The following is a 21,368-nucleotide window of genomic DNA, read 5'->3' on the forward strand; positions in this document are numbered from 1 at the left end:
AATGAGAGACAGAGCCCTGTGGCTGGAGGGGTTGTTATCACCAGAACAAGCCCCCTACATGGCTGCACAGAGTTTGCCACAGTGGGAAGTGCATACTGTTGTCCCTGGCAACGCTGGTGAAGGGAAACCAGTTTTCTGTGTGCAGAGTACTAAGCCTGAAAGAGGATGCAGTGTTGGAAGTTCGGGCAAGATACTGCCGCAAGAGCGCTGTTTGCGGTTCAGTGAATGGGGGCACACTGTCTCCAAGTGCCCATTATCCCAGCTTCCAGTGCAAGGTGACACAACCAGACAAAGGTCTGAGTATGCAATTGGGAAGCTGGCTTGGAGTTCCAGGAAGGAGCAGCAGGCTGCCCAAAAGTTTCAGAAGAATGTGGTTGCCCATAGCAACACATGTGACTTCAGGCCTGTGGACCCTGTGAGAGAAGTGTTGTCTGCAGAGGATTGTGGCAACGCAGAGATGAGAGTTCAGCACATCTGGAGGAACCCACAAAGTTTAGCTGAGAGAGTGCCATCTCCCATAGCAACAGGAGAAAGCCTGCCAACCAGGAGAAGGGGCTACAAGGGAGATGTGGTTCCGTATCCCAAGAATGTTATCGGTGGAACCATACCCTGCCTGGAATGTGGTCAGTTTGGGCATGGTATCTTTACCTGCCCCAGATTATGGAATACCACTGATGAGGGTGCTACTGGGCAAAAGTCTTCATCTGCAAGCCCAGATTCATGTTTAAAAATGTTGGCAGCCACCTCTAGCAACAGTGAAGTACCTGTTGTGCCTGAAGGGGGTGCCAAGGAGTCAGAAGTGCCTGCCACAGTATCATCCTATAGCTGCATGGATGAACTGGCTGGCCAAAGCCAAGCAGAGGAGATGACAGAAAGGATCCAGATCCCACGCACTCAAGTGAAGAAGGTGAAGCCTGTTACAGTGGTGGGTAAGACTGGTACTTTTGAGAGAAATGTGAGAGATACTAATGCACTGATTGAGACTGACTTTGAGACTCTCTGCTATAAATTTGGGATACTCCCAGTTGGGAAACCCACTGCTGGTGATTGTGAGAGAGACTTGCCTCTGTATAATGCTTTTAGTGGGGAGGCAACGGTTAAAAATGTCAATGTGAAGAGTACTGATATTGGGGTTGCACCAATGTCATCTAAAGAGAATGCTGAATTAAATGTAGTAGGGGTGACCACTAAGCAGGATGTGTTATCTCCCCTAGCAACGGTGGGTAAGGTAACCCAGGATAACTATGATGTTGCTCTGGTGGACCAGAGTGTATCTGAATTGAGTGTTGAGAATTTGTTAGTTCAGTCTGGCAATGGTGAATCTAAAAGGTATGAATGTATTCATAATGATGATGGGTTAATGCAATCCACTAATGCAAAAGTTTTTGTAGTGAATGACACGCCACTAGGTCACGGTGGTGAGAGTAGGAAATTGCAACCTGCTGTGCCTAGAAAAGGAGTCTCCCATTGTGATATGGATAATGAAGATATAGGTAATGGGTCTGATACAGAGCCACTCTGTCCCTCTGTGTCTCCTTCAGCGGTTGGAGTGGTACTGCGTAGTACCTCTGATGGGATCACAGGGACGATGGACTGGGACAGATGGGCAACAAGCTTGTTGGCATTAATAAAAGATACCTCTGTTGCCAACAATGAAGTGGACACAACTTCTGCTGTGCTGAAAAGAGGGACTGTCACGGTGTAAGGTCAGGTTCAGAGACCAGTTGCTATAGCAGTAAAAGGCTTACCTGGAACCAGCAGGATAGGTACACCAGCGGATCCCCCTGGGGTGCGGGGTCTAAGTATTAACCGGTATTCACCAGAGCTCCTAATGGTGGAGATGGATTGGGCTGCGTGTTAATACCAGGTCGCAGATCTCAGGATCACCCCACCAGGGAATGAGCAGACTGGGAACCAATAGCGGATCAACCGGTTAGGGATCAGACGAAAGCAGAGTCGGTCACAAGCCAAGTGTCGGTCACAAATGGTAGCAGATCAATCGTAGTATGTTAGGATGAGACGAAATCGTGGTCAGGAACAAGCCAAAGATCAGTAGCGGAGGTGTAGACAGCAGCAGGAACAGTAGCGGGATATTGGCTGGAAAGGCACAATAATCTGGCAAGGAGGAAGTCAAAGGACATGGCTTATATAGGAAGTTCATGGGAGGAGCAAGGAGTTCAAGGTTCAAGAGCAAACAAGGCACAAGGCAGGATTATCCAATAGAAGAAGCAGAGTGTTGTCCAGCATCCTAGGTAGCTCAGTGAGAAGAGTTACTGCCTGACACAGTAGAAGTCCCAGGTTCAAGTCCAGGCCCTGACAGGGACTGTGGAGCAGCTATTAGTTCAAAATAACCCACCGCTGGTAAAAGGCACCGTTAAGGATAAACGCTCATCAGACGTTTTGCCCACAGCCCATAAAGGAGTTAATGGTGTAGTATACCAAACTGATATCCATCGAGAAGCCGTGGAAGAGCTCATTGACACTGAGCCTCAGAGTATTTGGGTGAATCCCACACCTGGTTACGCTTTGGGAGAGCCCCAGGTTATTGTATTGGGTACCTCCAGCCGAGAGGAAGCCTCTTTAAGAAGCATCACCTCTGAGGCATCAGTAAATGAGTGTCTCCATGTCTCCAGGAAGGTCTTATGTGTGGAATCAGGCTGTCTTTTTATAACAGACCTGCTGAAGGAAATGTTGGCCTTCTGGAGTGTACAGCCGGTGTATACCTTGCTGTCTCTTCCATGTTCGGGAGAGCTGGTACAGTGGAGTCCCGCTAATTGGAGCTGGGTATTACAGGCTATACAAAACAAAGATGGTCAATATAGGAATTCTGTGATACCATCCTTGTTGGTAATGGTGAAAATTGTCTTTCAGTGCATTGCTGGGTTGCTTCATAGCAGTAATTGGTATGAGAGGCACACCAGAGTACTGTTGGACAGGACAGAGGTTTGGGCAGAAGTGCCGAAAGACACATGTAAATGTGATGTGGTTGGGGTTGTCTACCCAAATGCAGAATTATGTAAGGATGGTTTGGCATCAGGACAGTTGCTGGCAGAGTCTTTTGTGACAGCAAAGTGAATGGGTAGTGACGTTTCCATGGGAGACACCCACTCCGCTGTGTGTAATTCCTCTCCAGAAACTGCCCTGCCAACTACTAGTGAATTGAGTTCTGACAAGAGTATTTTGGCTAATGATAAAAAGGGAAATGTGTTGATGAATTTGGATTGTCTGATTACTATGTGTGATAACAAAAAGAATGGTAGACCTGGTGGTCAAGTTGACATGGTAGCTGGTCATCCTGAAAAAGGTAATGAGTGCTTAATAGACACAAGAGAGGTTAAGAGTATAGTAATAGGCCCCCTACAGGTTCAGGAAGGTCACTCTGGAAAAGTTTTCCAAAGGTCCAGTAAACGCCCAAGTTGTAAGAATGAAAGGTCTAAGGGAACTGGCCCAAAGCTTAACAAGGGGATGTTAAAAGAATTTGATGCCACAATAAAAGAGCCCATGTCTGTTACTAAAGGGTTTAAAAATATATCCCCTGTAAAAGTAAATGAAGCAAAAAGGGATGGTCTAGAGGTATTTGAGGGAGCACGTTGTAATATTACAGGTACCAGGCACTTAAAGCTTAGGCGTCAACCCCAGGTTACAAAGGGTACTGAGACTTGTAAAACCCCTACTAGTAAAAGAACTAGTATAGTCTCAAGGAAATTAGGAAGACAGCGCTTTTGGAAGCGCACTCGTAAAAAGGCACGGGGATGTCATAGAGCCCAAGTAAGGGTAGCAAGAGGAGACAAGGGAAGTCATCTCTTGCGGCAGGGAGTAGCGTCTCCCTTTGATGAAAATGAAGTCAGACAGGATTGGACCTTTACAGGTGATAGCCCGCACAGAAGGTCTAAAGCAAGGGTTTTAGGTTTGTGTGTTCTGCCCCCTACGGGGTCAAAACAAAGGGGGGGGGATATGTGGCAGTGCGGTGTCCTGCCACGGTCAAAATAAAGCTGAAAACCCTGGATTCTCAACCAGGCAGGTTGAGGGGCTCCAGAGAGTTTATGTATTGCAGAGGAAACTGACTTTTCGGTTTCCTCATTTATTCATTAAGTTTGTTTTGGGATCTGGAGCCTGGAGATTTCAAAGAGATCTGGGAGGGATGAAATCTCCAATCCGGGGTCCGTGTTTTGAGAACCCCCAGCACACTGATTGCACAGGTGTGTGCAGGCCTTTTTGTAGAGGCCTAACCATGGTTCTGGGCTCCACGCCGGCAGATAGGAGTCAGGAGGGCTCCACCCCGGCAGATAGGAGTCAGGAGGGCTCCACCCCGGCAGATAGGAGTCAGGAGGGCTCCACCCCGGCAGACGGGAGGTCTCTGCCTTGAAGTCAGGTGGAAGCCAGACTAGCTATGTGCTAGTGGCCATAATTTGGGAAGAGTCTGCAGGAGACAGACAGTGAACTGTGTACAAGCCAGGAGGCTGAATCTTTGTTGGTATTGCTTGATGGTGGATACCCCTGCGTGGGAAGCATTTTTGTTTATGGAACTTTTTTTTCTTTTAAATAAAAGTGGGCAAAAAGGCCCTTAAAGAAGCAAGTTGCTGTGTGCTTTAACAAGAAGAGCTCTACCATTTGAAGCAAGTTCCCACAATATACAGTCAGGTCCATAAATATTGGGACATCAACACAATTCTAACATTTTTGGCTCTATACACCACCACAATGGATTTGAAATGAAACAAACAAGATGTGCTTTAACTGCAGACTGTCAGCTTTAATTTGAGGGTATTTACATCCAAATCAGGTGAACGGTGTAGGAATTACAACAGTTTGCATATGTGCCTCCCACTTCTTAAGGGACCAAAAGTAATGGGACAATTGGCTTCTCAGCTGTTCCATGGCCAGGTGTGTGTTATTCCTTCATTATCCCAATTACAATGAGCAGATAAAAGGTCCAGAGTTCATTTCAAGTGTGCTATTTGCATTTGGAATCTGTTGCTGTCAACTCTGAAGATGAGATCCAAAGAGCTGTCACTATCAGTGAAGCAAGCCATCATTAGGCTGAAGAAACAAATCAAACCCATCAGAGAGATAGCAAAAACTTTAGGCGTGGCCAAAACAACTGTTTGGAACATTCTTAAAAAGAAGGAACGCACCGGTGAGCTCAGCAACACCAAAAGACCCGGAAGACCACAGGAAAACAACTGTGGTGGATGACCGAAGAATTCTTTCCCTGGTAAAGAAAACACCCTTCACAACAGTTGGCCAGATCAAGAACACTCTCCAGGAGGTAGGTGTATGTGTGTCAAAGTCAACAATCAAGAGAAGACTTCACCAGAGTGAATACAGAGGGTTCACCACAAGATGGAAACCATTGGTGAGCCTCAAAAACAGGAAGGCCAGATTAGAGTTTGCCAAACGACATCTAAAACAGCCTTCACAGTTCTGGAACAACATCCTATGGACAGATGAGACCAAGATCAACTTGTACCAGAGTGATGGGAAGAGAAGAGTATGGAGAAGGAAAGGAACTGCTTATGATCCTAAGCATACCACCTCATCAGTGAAGCATGGTGGTGGTAGTGTCATGGCGTGGGCATGTATGGCTGCCAATGGAACTGGTTCTCTTGTATTTATTGATGATGTGACTGCTGACAAAAGCAGCAGGATGAATTCTGAAGTGTTTCAGGCAATATTATCTGCTCCTATTCAGCCAAATGCTTCAGAACTCATTGGACGCCGCTTCACAGTGCAGATGGACAATGACCCAAAGCATACTGCAAAAGCAACCAAAGAGTTTTTTAAGGGAAAGAACTGGAATGTTATGCAATGGCCAAGTCAATCACCTGACCTGAATCCGATTGAGCATGCATTTCACTTGCTGAAGACAAAACTGAAGGGAAAATGCCCCAAGAACAAGCAGGAACTGAAGACAGTTGCAGTAGAGGCCTGGCAGAGCATCTCCAGGGATGAAACCCAGCGTCTGGTGATGTCTATGCGTTCCAGACTTCAGGCTGTAATTGACTGCAAAGGATTTGCAACAAAGTATTAAAAAGTGAAAGTTTGATTTAGGATTATTATTCTGTCCCATTAATTTGGGTCCCTTAAGAAGTGGGAGGCACATATGCAAACTGTTGTAATTCCTACACCATTCACCTGATTTGGATGTAAATACCCTCAAATTAAAGCTGACAGTCTGCAGTTAAAGCACATCTTGTTTGTTTCATTTCAAATCCATTGTGGTGGTGTATAGAGCCAAAAATGTTAGAATTGTGTCGATGTCCCAATATTTATGGACCTGACTGTGTATATATATATATATATATATATATATATATATATATATATATATACACTCATCGGCCAAATTTGCTTCCAATAGGGTCAGAGTGGCTAACCAGGACATAGTTGTAGTAGTTGGGCAGACAAAGATGAAAGCTAAAAGGGTAAGAACAGAAAGCTTGGTGCGCCCACTCAGTTGGGCAATAGTGAAAGCCCTGGGAAGGGCTGAGATGAAGAGTCTGATGTACCATTTGGTCATAACCAGAGCTCATAGACGTGGAGATGGTACTCTGCAAACAATGCCCAGGTTGTGGACCTCAGCTTCACCCAAGCAGGCAACAACTGAGAGTAGGTGAAAAAAGGTCCTTGCAGCATTGGGGTGCTGGATTTACTGGGCAGTAGTTCACAGTCCCTATTAGCAGGAGTGCACAGGAACACAGAGAGGCACAGAGGGGAAACCCAGAGTCTGGGAAGTGCTGGCTGGAACTCACAGGGAGAGGCTGACTGGACATCCCAGGGAAACACACTGATGCAAACAAGCAGGTAAGTGGCTGGAGGGTAGAAGGAGAAGGGTGGTGACGAAAGACTGAATGCTTGCAGGAGTGCCTAGGCTGGATGCAGGCAGAAATCACTGAAGAAACTGAGGAACACTGTGATCACTGAGATCCACAGGAGTTTGGTACAGACTGGATGGACTGGGAACACTAGAGGTCATGAAGATGTAACACACTGCACTGTTACTGGTTGCAGGATGTTGATTAATCACAAGATGGAGGTGTTTCGCAATTAGCTATTACAGACTTATAGGTAGGTATTGTTGAATTTATATGCTGAAGGCAGGACTGTTGTGCCCACACAGGCTGAAAGACTACACTTCCCAGAAGCCTATAAGCCTATATAACCTTCCTGGGGGGAGGAGAGAGACTGTATGAGGGTGAGGACATGTGCTGGATGCTGATGCGGAACTCAGAGGGCCCAGGACAGATCAGGTTGCATCAGAGGGCCAGATGGAAGGACTACAGATCGCTGTCCCAAGTCAGTACTGCAGCCTACAGCTTCAGTGTCGTCCCCCCCCCCCCCCCCCATTGCTCTGAACACAGGACTATTCCTAGAGCACAGTGGTACTGTTAATACCTAATTTTCCAACATATTATAGCCATAAAGGAACTTGCTTCATCAAACCAATTCCCTATCTATTGGAATACAAATTCTATTGCAGTTTACACTAACCCTTTCCTCGTCTACTGTATATCAGTATTTCTCAACCTTTTTTTAGTCAAGGCACCATTAAAATTCTACACAATCTTGAGGCTCCCCATTCTAAATTGTAAAAAACTAAATAACATCCACACACATAGGTCACCTAACATTAGAGGTGATTTATTCTTCCAAAGCAAATAAACTTTGCACACTGATAATGACCAGTATTCCAGCTATTCTCTTCTCCCTTAGTTTCTCTCCCTCACTCAGCTAATATGACCCCAGTGCTGATGGAGAAGGGCAGGGAGAGGCAAACAGCGCCTCCTTATCAACCAGCGATGTCATTGATTGTCAGGATGCTGGCAGTTGAAATTATGCACAATGCAAACCTGTGGCTTTGTGTAACTAAAAAGATAAGCTTGATCCACCCGCTGACTTGTTACAATTGTTGGGCAATTTTTAGGTATTTTGCTAGATCACCCCTCAAGACACATGAAGGTCACCTGTGAGGAGCCTCATGACATAATATTGCCCTGGGAGGAGCCTGGGAAAAAGTCCCATATAATGCAACAGATTGGCCCCAGGGGCATTTGGATGAGTGAGCTATAGGCAGGCTCCTCCATTGCTACCAGAGTTGAGTCAGCCCAACTAGAGCCCATGCTGACAGGATTGAAAGACATGTCCTTTCCATCAACAACTGGGGAATCGTCTTTGAGTATAATGGTGGATGTGAGAAGAGGGAGAGACGGGAGTTCCTTCACAACTGGTGGGAGGAGTTCCAGATGGGAAATGTTCTCTTGCAGTTGGGTCAGATCATCTGTGCCGAAGAGTGACGAGCTGAAGTTTGTCATCTAGTCATGATAACGAGACTGGGAGTGAAGAGCGGTTACTTTATCAAATATATATAGAATTTTAATGTTTATGTTTGAGCCTTCAAGAATTGTGGATGTGCCATTTTCAAACAGTGTGGTAATGTAGGCTGGGGTTCGTACTCTTTTTAGGGAAACCCTGCCCCTGGGAGGGTACTGTGGGCTAATTTATCCTTTGTAAGTCAGTGCAGAAGAACTAAGGGTGAGAGCTTAATGGGAAGAGCCTGCAGTTCATCATTATGTGGAAGACAGTTTACGGTGAAGACTGCCCTTCAGTGTAGGTCTAACATAGGCCCCAGAGGAAAATCTGTCCCCCTGTTCAGCAAATAAAAGCATAAAATATGTGGCACCCTCCTAAATAGGTTCTAGGATTAGTTAGATTTCATGCTAGCTCACTGTGTTCAGTGGAGCTGGGTGTGTTTTGTTAGATAAATTTATGCAGGCCATAGACGGGTCAAAAATTGGCCGATTTTTCTTTAAAAAAACGAAAAATCGGTCGTTCAAGTGGCCGACGTTACCAGCAACGGTAAAAAAAATCAGCCGATTTTCATCCCGTCTACAGCCGGCAAAAAGTGTCCCTGCAGAGAGCTCCGCTATTTCTTTGACAGTTCCTTGACATTTGTACCAGTTGCAACAATGTATTTGTATCCATTTAGGATACAGATGTTTTTATTCGGAAACAAATAGATACAATGTTGCAACCGCTATAAATGTCAAGGAACTGTCAAACAAATAGCCGAGCTCTCTGCAGGGACATTTTTTGCCGGACTGGAATTCCTCTTCTTCTTCTTCATCCTCTTCTTCTTCTTCTTCTTCATCCTTTTCTTCTTCTTCATCCTCTTCTTCTTCTTCTTCTTCATCCTCTTCTTCATCTTCTTCTTCTTCATCCTCTTCTTCATCTTCCTCTTCTTCATCATCCTCTTCTTCTGCTTCTTCTACTACTTCTTCTTCGTCCTCTTCATCCTCTTCTTCTTCATCCTTTTCTTCTTCATCCTCTTCTTCTTCTTCTTCATCCTCTTCTTCATTTTTCTTCTTCTTTTTGTCTTCCTCTTGCAGGTCACTGCTCATGCGCAGATTTTTTTATTGGTAAAAGATCGGCCAATTTGCCCATCATTGCCGCGAAAATCGGCTGATCGGCAAAATCGGCCGATTTTTTTCCAACTTTACCAATAAAAAAAATCTGCCAAAATACCAAAAAACAGCCAAACATTTAGCCCACTAACGATCCGAAAATCGTCCGATTTTATTTTCGGCCAAAAATCGGCTGATTTTCAACCCATCTATGGCCTGCATTAGCTTGCCTGACTATTACCAGTTTGGCTGTAATTAGTGTGTGTTAGGCAAATCTAGCCTAACTAATCAGCTGTTCACTGTATTCGGTACAGCTGATTAGTTAGTTCAGTTCAATGTTCTCAGCTGCTACTAGTCTGATAACTCTCTCTGCTTCTAGAGAGTGGTAGAATTCTCTGGAACATAGGTATAGAGCAATGCAGATGGATGTATGAATATTTAATATTAATCCCAGTGAGCAGGGCCCTGAAGACTTCTGGGTTCCTGCATAAAGAGAGATGGGATTTCTGGGTTCTTTTCCTTCTGAGGATCAGTCCAGTCTGGAGGGCTGCTGCCATGTGAGGAATCTACCCTGAAAATGAATTTGCAAAAGGCAGGCTATCTCAAAGAATGATTTTGCTGGATTATATAAAAAAAATCAAATAGTGAACTTGCTTTCTTTTGCACGGTTGCATCATTTTCTAAATTAAATTGGCAGATGACTGGTTGATTTGACTTGGAGTTGCTGTTTACAATGCCTTGGTAGGAAGGACTGTGCTGTGACAATGTTCAAAGCTCTTCAGAAAGTATAATAATTAAATGAACTTGAAAAAGTGGAACGGAAACTTGCTCCAGTTTCTGTGTGAGAAAATAAAAAGATTTAATTGTACACAATAGAAAGTGCTGCTTCTCAGCATTTTTATGGATTTCAACAAACTGTCATTATCTCTAAAGATGTATCTGTAAATAATTAATATGGCTCTGGATTTCAGATGTGCTCCACCACAATAGGAGCTCTGTTTTAAATCTCTGGTTTGTGTCCCCAGTTTTGGAAAAAGAGGTGCAGAGACAGAAATGTCCTCTTCGTTCTGTGCAACCCAGGTAATATCCACGAACCACGCAACATACTAAGCCATGCCCCTTGTGCACTGCAGCTCCCACTGTTCACAATGGATAAACAGTGAACACATACCAATACAGAATCCTTTTATTGTTTTCCCTCAACAGGAGCAAAAGATGGGTAATGACCAGAAGCTTTAAAAAGAAGTAGTTGTGAGGTGCTGGACTCAGAACTCCATCAGGAAGCAATGTTTGGGCTTGATGGATAGATCTCAGCAGTTTTGCCACTAAGCGAGGCCCCCCCCCCCCCCCAGAAAACAAGGCAAAACGTCTCCCCTGATAATCTAATTGAAATTGACAACAAGCACCAGACAGTTGCCTTAAGAGTCCATAATAATTTATTGTGGCTACAATTGAGATATACGTAAGAAAAAAGATAACCAACATGTTTTGTGGACCAAACAATCCCCTTCATCAAGTCTGAGACAAAACAGATAAAAATTAAAGTAAAAAAGAGGAACACCAATAGTGGTCATAAAAAGACAAAATAACAGAACTGATGTTGGAAACTGATGAGGAAAGGCCTGACTGACCTGAAGGCTACAAGAAAAAAAAATGTATTTACAGCGAATGATTTCTTTTTTTAGAACAAAGTATAAATATATTTGAGTGGGGCTTCAGGAAGAGGGGGGCTGAAATGAGGAGGTTCCCCTTTAAATATTTAATTTTTATTCTTAATTGTATGTAAAAAAGAAAATATGTACAAAACACTGCATTTTTCAATCATAAAGTGTATAATGGGAGCCTTAAACACTTCCTGACTGCCTGCAATGTACTGCGGTCGGGTGGCCACTGCAGGCAAAACAGTGTACCCATACATGGCTTCCTACTTCTGGGTCTCGGGCACACACATGTGCACCCCCTTGGCTGACACTCACTATGATTGTACACAGAGGGAGCCTGTCAGCAAGTCCCGCCCAATTATTCTTGGCCAGGACCTGCTGATTGGCTGTGTACAAACACAGCCCAGAGCTATGTGTTGGCAATCAACACAGAGCTCTGTACAGAGGAAACAATCACTCTGTTTCTCATCTCTGCAAAGCAGGGATGAGAAACTTAGAAATCTGGTATTAAAACCTGCACACTTTACACATATTACACATAGTTAAGCACACATTTAACCCCAGTGGCAGTTTGTCAGTTCCCCCCAGTGTCAGTTAGTGTGAGATTGCCTGCCATACTATCGCAGTGCCATTATAAGTTGCTGATCACTGCTATAAGTAGTAAAAAAAATAAATACAAATTCCAGTATATATACCGTAGTTTTTAGGCGCTAAAGCTTTCACACAAATCAATCAATATGCACTTATTAAGATTTTTTTTAAACAAAGACATGTAGCAGAATTCATTTTGGTCAAAATTTATGAAGAAAATTGATTTTTTTTATATGTACTATAGCATGAAGTAAAAAATATTGGTTTTTTTTCAAAGTTTTTGGTCCTTTTTCATTTTTATTGCAAAAAAATTAAAACTTTCAGTGGTGATCAAATACCACCAAATGAAAGCTCTATTTGTGTGAAAAAAATTATTTAGATTTTGTTTGGGTACATGACCGCGCAGTCACCGGTTAAAGTAGCGCAGTGCCAAGCTGCAAAAATAACCTGGTCATGAAGGGGGTAAATATCTTCTGGAGCTCAAGTGGTTAATGCCTTAACAGTTAAATAGTTAAAGTGCAAAAAACAAGACATAATTCATATGTTCCTATTCATATGTATTTTTATTGTTCCATGGTCCTTCAAGGCATTATTTTACATGGAGATAAACCAACCCAGCAACAAACGTCTATCAGTGTTTCATTTATTATAAATAATCCTATCTGATTGCACAACTATTGTGCAATATCCAGATAATCTTCAAATAAAAAGGAAAGGACCCTTTGAGGTGGTTAGCTCATTTCAACCCTTCCCCCATTTCCTTGCCTTTTTCTTATATCCTGCTTCCCTTTCCTGTAGGCCGAGAGTCTCTATCATTGGCGGATCAAATACCTTGCAGGCTATTATTTTTAAGTTTATCGCTCTTTCTCAACTTGTTTCCTGTTTTCCTGGCAGCAGTTCTGCCAAAAACACTTTCTGCTAGAAGCTCAATCATGTCACAGAAGTAATGTGTGCTGTCACAAACCTGCTGAAAGGGTCAACTAGAATTCCTGTATTAACAAAATTCCAAGTGCTCTTGAACTTGGCGTTTTTCTCTAGTAAGAAACGATTGGTGTTGCATGACCCTAAGTGTATAGTTATTGTCTAGCCTCAGCTTGTTTCTGTAAGGTCTCATATACAGTATATGAGCGACCTACAGGATCACTTGGCACACATTCCCGTTGTGCGACAACGAGGCAAAGTCTATCCATTCAAACCTAATATTTCAATTTTAGTAGATCTACTACCCTACCCCTGTGCTTGACATCCCATGCCCGCAATCACAAGGGGTTTTACTCCTAAGTAGAGATGAGCGAATCGAACATGGCGAAGTGGAATTCGTTTCGAAGATCAGGAAAAATTTGATTCGCGCCGAATCCGAAAATTAGCAAACTTCGGATACACGAATCAAATTTTCCCAAAAATGGCGGCGACGTGTGGCGACGGAGCGGGGATCTCTGGGAAGGCGCGCAGACAAGGCGCGCTGACCCATAATGCATTCATTCATGACATGTGATCGCATTAGCCAATCAGCAGCCAGCCAGCCAGCACTGTGTAATGGTGGAGCTATAAATTGCGGCCATCTTAGAATTCTCCATTAGCCTCCGGTCATTCAAGAGAGACAGACCTGTCTGTATTAGGGACAGAGTTAGGGCCACAGAGACTTTAGGGCCACAGAATCGTTACTCAGGGCCACAGAATCGTTACTCAGGGCCACAGAATCGTTACTCAGGGACACAGAATTGTTACTCAGGGACACAGAATTGTTACTCAGGGACACAGAATTGTTACTCAGGGACACAGAATTGTTACTCAGGGACACAGAATCGTTACTCAGGGACACAGAATCGTTACTCAGGGACACAGAATCGTTACTGAGGGACACAGAATTGTTACTGAGGGACACAGAATCGTTACTCAGGGACACAGAATCGTTACTCAGGGACACAGAATCGTTACTCAGGGACACAGAATTGTTACTCAGGGACACAGAATTGTTACTGAGGGACACAGAATTGTTACTGAGGGACACAAAAAATTGTTACTCAGGGACACAGAATTGTTACTCAGGGACACAGAATCGTTACTGAGGGACACAGAATCGTTACTGAGGGACACAGAATCGTTACTGAGGGACACAGAATCGTTACTGAGGGACACAGAATCGTTACTGAGGGACACAGAATCGTTACTCAGGGACACAGAATCGTTACTCAGGGACACAGAATCGTTACTCAGGGACACAGAATCGTTACTGAGGGACACAGAATCGTTACTGAGGGACACAGAATTGTTACTCAGGGACACAGAATTGCAACGGTGTCACGCTGTGCTGCACCTGGTATGCCTTGGCGAACGTAGTCACACAGGGGAGGAACTTCTGAGTGTAATGAACAGAGAAATCGACAGATGGCTGTCTCCGCGCAAACTGAAAATCGGAACCATGTTGACCGACAACGGAAAGAACATGGTGTCTGCTCTGCGTCAAGGAAGGTTGTGCCATGCGCCATGCATGGCTCACGTGTTCAATCTGGTTGTCAAGCGGTTCCTAAAATCCACCATCCCACTGCAAGACATCCTTAAAATGTCACGTAAACTTTGCATGCATTTCAGCCATTCCTACACCGCAAAGCACACCCTCCTTGAGCTGCAGCGGCAGAACGGAATTCCACAGCATCGCCTGATCTGCGACGTTGCAACAAGGTGGAATTCAACCCTACATATGTTAGACCGCCTTTACGAACAGCGAAAGGCCATCACTGATTTCCTGATGTTACAAGCGGATAAAGGTACTCCCCTGTGTAACTTAGATGTCAGCCATTGGCAGCTCATGTGTGACACCTGCCGCTTGCTCAGGCCCTTTGAGGAGGCCACGCTATTCGTGAGTCGGCAGGACTATGGGATGAACGACGTCATTCCTCTGTTGCACGTCCTGGAACAAATGCTGTTAACAATGGCTGGTCAGGGTGCGGTAGACGTGGCGCACAGATCTCAACGCCACATGACCCCTGTGGGGGCAGGACAGGAAGAAGAGGAGGAGGTAGAGGAGGACATTGGTGCTCAGGAATTATTGAGTGAAATGGGTGGTTTTTCCACTCAGCGGACAGGAGTAGAGGAGCAGGAGCATCTGGTAGAGGAGGAGGAGACAGAGGACCCAGACGCACCGTGGCAGTATGCTGTGGAGATGGAGGCAGGGAGTCCCTCGCATTCCTTTGCACAAATGGCCCATAGCATGCTCGGTTGCTTGCGTAGCGACAGCCGAATAATAACCATCAGACAGAGGGATGACTTTTGGCTGTCCACCTTGTTGGACCCTCGCTACCGTTCAAAAATGGTGGCCTTTTTCACACCTGCTGAGAGGGAGGCCAAAATAACGTACTATAAAAACCACCTATGTAGTCAGTTGGTCTCTGCCTTTCTGCGCCAACGTCCATCCTCAGACACTGTGGGCCCTGTGCGCTCGCGTTCCGCTGCCATGGCAGCAGGGGAGGGGTGGGGTGGTAGGAGCAGTGGCAGCTCCACCAGCAGCGGCTGCCTCAGTCTGCAGTCGATGATGAGTAGCTTTCTTCACCAGCGCAGTGAGGAAACTACTAACCAACCGCAGCAGCAGCAGCATCAGGTGGACCTGGAGCAGGACCTCAAACAACAGGCTCGGGCCTACTTGGACAGCACCCTGCCAACCGAGGTAGATAATCCCCTTGACTACTGGGCAACGAAACTTGACCTTTGGCCCCAACTAGCTGAATTTGCCCTTGAAAGGCTGTCATGCCCGGCCAGTAGCGTGGCATCGGAGCGCGTGTTTAGTGCGGCAGGAGGTATTGTAACTCCGCGGAGGACACGACTGTCCACCCAAAGTGTGGAGAGACTCACGTTTGTGAAAATGAATCAGGCGTGGATTAGTCTGGATTTCAAACCACCAGTTCCTGACACAACTGACTAAATCCGCCATGAATCATGCCCCAAACATGTTAATATTTTTAACATAGGCCTCTGTATGGCCTTCAATTTAAGCTGCTTACGCTTCGCCACTCTGCCATGGGCCCCTGTACCGCCTCCTCTTGCTGCTGCCAGGTCCAGAGTGTGTCATGGGTCCCTGTACGGCCTCCCATTGCTGCTGACTTCATCGCCAGACTCTGCCATGTGCCACTTTCAGGTCTCCTTACACTGTTGGTGGGTTCCATTTTGTGATAGGGTGCTGTATGGCCTTCCATTGCTGCTGCCTCCACCGCCACCCTGCGCCATGTGCCTCTGTCGTCTGCTCACGCTGCTGATGGCTTCCGCTTTTTAACCGAGGCCTGTGTTTGGCTTCCGAATACTGCTGCATCCACCGCCACCCTGCGCCATGTGTCTCTGTCGTCTGCTCACGCTGCTGACGGCTTCCGCTTTTTAACCTAGGCCTGTGTATGGCTTCAGAATAATGCTGCCTACACCGCCACCCTGCGCCATGTGCCTCTGTCGTCTGCTCACGCTGCTGCCAGGTCCATACTGATTCATGGCCCCCTGTACCGGCTCCTCATGAACGTGGTTCAGCGGGTTTGCATCACTTAACGGCAAATCGTTGACAAACGCTGGGACGTTCAGTGTTGTGCGCATTAAGCCAGACACCAAAGGGCAGCACAGACCTGTTATTACTCGCGCAAGCATGGCTGAACAAAACCAGTCTCTACCACAAATTGGACCCAGACCTGCCCAGGGTCTCGTAAGTAGATTGCACGGAGGAGTAGAGTTCGTTATTGGAATTAACTGTGAGGGACTTTTAAACCTAGGCCTGTGTATGGCCTTCAATTGAAGCTGCTTCTGCTCCGCCACTCTGCCATTGGACTCTTGATAGTCAATCTACCATGGGCCCCCGTATCGACTCCTCATGCTGCTGCCAGGCCCGTAATCTGTCATGGGCCCCTGTACCGCCTCCTCATGCTGCTGCCAGGTCCAGAGTGTGTCATGGGTCCCTGTACGGCCTCCCATTGCTGCTGTATCCATCGCCACACTCTGCCATGTGCCACTTTTCAGGTCTCCTCACACTGCTGGTGGGTTCCATTTTGTCATAGGGTGCTGTATGGCCTCCCATTGCTGCTGCCAGGCCCGTAATCTGCCATGAGCCCCCGTACCGACTCCTCATGCTGCTGCCAGGCCCGTAATCTGTCATGGGCCCCTGTACCGCCTCCTCATGCTGCTGCCAGGTCCAGAGTGTGTCATGGGTCCCTGTATGGCCTCCCATTGCTGCTGTCTCCATCGCCACACTCTGCCATGTGCCACTTTCAGGTCTCCTCACACTTCTGGTGGGTTCCATTTTGTCATAGGGTGCTGTATGGCCTCCCATTGCTGCTGCCAGGCCCGTAATCTGCCATGGGCCCCCGTACTGACTCCTCATGCTGCTGCCAGGCCCGTAATCTGTCATGGGCCCCTGTACCGCCTCCTCATGCTGCTGCCAGGTCCAGAGTGTGTTATGGGTCCCTGTACGGCCTCCCATTGCTGCTGTCTCCATCGCCACACTCTGCCATGTGCCACTTTCAGGTCTCCTCACACTGCTGGTGGGTTCCATTTTGTCATAGGGTGCTGTATGGCCTCCCATTGCTGCTGCCAGGCCCGTAATCTGCCATGGGCCCCCGTACCGACTCCTCATGCTGCTGCCAGGCCCGTAATCTGTCATGGGCCCCTGTACCGCCTCCTCATGCTGCTGCCAGGTCCAGAGTGTGTCATGGGTCCCTGTACGGCCTCCCATTGCTGCTGTCTCCATCGCCACACTCTGCCATGTGCCACTTTCAGGTCTCCTCACATTGCTGGTGGGTTCCATTTTGTCATAGGGTGCTGTATGGCCTCCCATTGCTGCTGCCAGGCCCGTAATCTGCCATGGGCCCCCGTACCGACTCCTCATGCTGCTGCCAGGCCCGTAATCTGTCATGGGCCCCTGTACCGCTTCCTCATGCTGCTGCCAGGTCCAGAGTGTGTCATGGGTCCCTGTACGGCCTCCCATTGCTGCTGTCTCCATCGCCACACTCTGCCATGTGCCACTTTCAGGTCTCCTCACACTGCTGGTGGGTTCCATTTTGTCATAGGGTGCTGTATGGCCTCCCATTGCTGCTGCCAGGCCCGTAATCTGCCATGGGCCCCCGTACCGACTCCTCATGCTGCTGCCAGGCCCGTAATCTGTCATGGGCCCCTGTACCGCCTCCTCATGCTGCTGCCAGGTCCAGAGTGTGTCATGGGTCCCTGTACGGCCTCCCATTGCTGCTGTCTCCATCGCCACACTCTGCCATGTGCCACTTTCAGGTCTCCTCACACTGCTGGTGGGTTCCATTTTGTCATAGGGTGCTGTATGGCCTCCCATTGCTGCTGCCAGGCCCGTAATCTGCCATGGGCCCCCGTACCGACTCCTCATGCTGCTGCCAGGCCCGTAATCTGTCATGGGCCCCTGTACCGCCTCCTCATGCTGCTGCCAGGTCCAGAGTGTGTCATGGGTCCCTGTACGGCCTCCCATTGCTGCTGTCTCCATCGCCACACTCTGCCATGTGCCACTTTCAGGTCTCCTCACACTGCTGGTGGGTTCCATTTTGTCATAGGGTGCTGTATGGCCTCCCATTGCTGCTGCCAGGCCCGTAATCTGCCATGGGCCCCCGTACCAGACTCCTCATGCTGCTGCCAGGCCCGTAATCTGTCATGGGCCCCTGTACCGCCTCCTCATGCTGCTGCCAGGTCCAGAGTGTGTCATGGGTCCCTGTACGGCCTCCCATTGCTGCTGTCTCCATCGCCACACTCTGCCATGTGCCACTTTCAGGTCTCCTCACACTGCTGGTGGGTTCCATTTTGTCATAGGGTGCTGTATGGCCTCCCATTGCTGCTGCCAGGCCCGTAATCTGCCATGGGCCCCCGTACCGACTCCTCATGCTGCTGCCAGGCCCGTAATCTGTCATGGGCCCCTGTACCGCCTCCTCATGCTGCTGCCAGGTCCAGAGTGTGTCATGGGTCCCTGTACGGCCTCCCATTGCTGCTGTCTCCATCGCCACACTCTGCCATGTGCCACTTTCAGGTCTCCTCACACTGCTGGTGGGTTCCATTTTGTCATAGGGTGCTGTATGGCCTCCCATTGCTGCTGCCAGGCCCGTAATCTGCCATGGGCCCCCGTACCGACTCCTCATGCTGCTGCCAGGCCCGTAATCTGTCATGGGCCCCTGTACCGCCTCCTCATGCTGCTGCCAGGTCCAGAGTGTGTAATGGGTCCCTGTACGGCCTCCCATTGCTGCTGTCTCCATCGCCACACTCTGCCATGTGCCACTTTCAGGTCTCCTCACACTGCTGGTGGGTTCCATTTTGTCATAGGGTGCTGTATGGCCTCCCATTGCTGCTGCCTCCACCGCCACACTGTGGCTCCACACTCTGGTTTTGGCCCCGTGACTGCCCAAATGAGTGAAGTGTGCGGTGATTCTAAGATCGACGGCACTCATCTGCATGTCATACTGACTGACAGTATTATTTCTCTTCCCCAGCAGACTCCAAGGGCATTTAAATTAAAGGTACAGTGTTCTGCACTAATATAAAGGCTCTCTGAAGCCTAGAAACACCCTTTTTACACGTTAAATTCGCAGCGAATATATTCGCCTCGAATCAAATTTATTCCGCGAATTCGGCAAATCAGCCGAATCGAATTTTTGAATAATTCGCTCATCTCTACTCCTAAGGTAGGGGTGTCAAACTGGCGGTCCTCCAGCTGTTGCGAAACTGCAAGTCCCACCATGCCTCTGCCTTTGGGAGGCATGTTTGTAACTGTCAATCTTGCAATGCCTCATGGGACTTGTAGTTTTTCAACAGCTGGAGTGCCGTCAGTTTGACACCTGTACCCTAAGGTTTCTTAAGTCCTATGTGACTGAACCAGTACAACAGGACTTTAGGATTTGGGGAAATTCTCATACTCCAAATGGGCAAATGGCATTACTTGCATTAAGGTACATAAAATGTTTAGGTTAACCATTTGCTGACTGTCCTATAGCAGCTTTACCGCTACAAAGCGGCCGCTGCGTGCAGAATCACGTATATATACGTGATTCTGTATTTCCGGGTAGGAGGTGTGTGAGCCCCCCGCCTACCCGTGTTGTCATTGGCTTCCTTACATGTCAATCAGCAGGTCCCGGCCAGTGAACCAAACCCATCAGCCAAATCAAAAACACAGGTGTATGAGTCCCAAATATATGTATATATGTAGGTATTCATGCTACATGCTGGAATTCTGGAAGGATGTGGAATAATTTGGGACCTATGGACTTTCTTCTTTTATCTGACTGATGGGTTTGGATTGGGGCTTTCTCAGATACCATCTGGACATACTGGCCTTGAGTTTGATTCTTATGTATTTCCTACTTACCCTTGATGCTGTTTTCCTGTTTGGGTACTATTTGGAAGATTCTGCCTGTTAGATTATCTGGTGACTTTTGCCTGTATGTCAGTGCTTTTGCCTAAGAGACAGTGACGTTCAGCTTGGTGTATTGGGATATAACTCCATGGAAAATGTTTACGTTGTGAATTTCAGCAGATTGCATTGTTTTGTAAAGATCAAATGTGGGTTTTAATGTATTGATTCTCCTGACAAAGGATTCCTGAAATGTGTCGAGTCTACACGTGTACTGTATTGGAATCTGTACGTGTTGTGAACCTTTAAGCCAAGAGCTTTTTGAATCTGTTTGTATTGTTTAATGTTATTTAATAAAGATCTGGGTTTTTCTATGATACTGCATTTTGTTACTATATGTGCACACAAAGTTCATGACTACCAATTATGTTTGTGCTATTATATGATTTACAAAGACGTGGACATATAGCACACACAGTTTAGGTATCAATACTATATGGAAATATAGAAATTGTGTCTGACTGAATCTACAAAGCTGGTCAACATGTCAACTTTCATACAGTCCAACAAGAGCACCAAACAAACATTAGTAAGTCCAAGGTTTTTAATGCTAAAATGTATTTATAGCTATGAATCAATTTTTCATAAAAATTTGGATTCTTAAACAATTGGCACTCCCATTGGACTGTATGTACGTGGATTCTCAACTCAGTTTTTTTTTCCTGTTTCTAAGTGCTGCCCCTGTTTTGTGGATTGCTGCCAAATCAGCACCAGTGTGCCCAGTAAAAATTTCAGTGACCCTTAGAAAATCTGAATCCATCCTCCCGTTTGTATTTAAAATTGTTTACATGACAGTCATCTATGATAATGTTTAAGGGAGTAATTAGGTGTAGCTGGATCCCGGGAGCGATATTTTCCCTTAATGGTGTGCAGATGGTGTTGATATACAGGGGTTTATTTACTAAAGCTGGAGAGTCCAAAATCAGACTCCCTTCTGCATAGAAACCAATCAGCTTCCAGGTTTCATTGCCAAAGCTTCATTGAACAAGCTGAGGTTAGAAGCTGATTGGTTTCTATGCAGAAGGGAGTCTGATTTTGGACTCTCCAGCTTTAGTAAATAAACCCCACAGTGTCTAGACCAGGGTCTCTCAACCAGGGTTCCTCCAGTGGTTGATAGGGGCGCACTGACACCAATGATCTTTTTTTTATCTGTAAAAGATTAATTCTTCCCAATGACCACAAGTTTAAAGAGTATTCTTCCCACTGACCATCAGACTAATGTATTATGAGTGGTAGATAATAATAATTTTTAGCAGTTATTCCTTAAGAGCTAGAAGTTATTCCACAGGTTCCTCTGTGTTGAAAGGGTTGAGAAAGGCTGGTCTAGACACTAGG

General features: G+C 46.6%; 1 long non-coding RNA gene across 1 annotated transcript in view; it reads left to right on the forward strand.

Moving 5' to 3' along the window:
• Positions 1 to 851: 851 nt before the first annotated feature.
• Positions 852 to 21,368, forward strand: part of LOC149454495 (uncharacterized) — a 34,926-nt gene continuing 14,409 nt past the window's right edge. The window contains exon 1 of the long non-coding RNA XR_016314206.1: positions 852 to 925. This is a non-coding gene — a long non-coding RNA (uncharacterized LOC149454495). The remainder of the gene's footprint in view (positions 926 to 21,368) is intronic.

Source organism: Staurois parvus, unplaced genomic scaffold (genome assembly GCF_062004578.1).
Source record: "Staurois parvus isolate SC_StPar_1 unplaced genomic scaffold, SC_StPar_1.0 ptg000426l, whole genome shotgun sequence".
Classification (NCBI taxonomy): Eukaryota; Metazoa; Chordata; class Amphibia; order Anura; family Ranidae; genus Staurois; species Staurois parvus.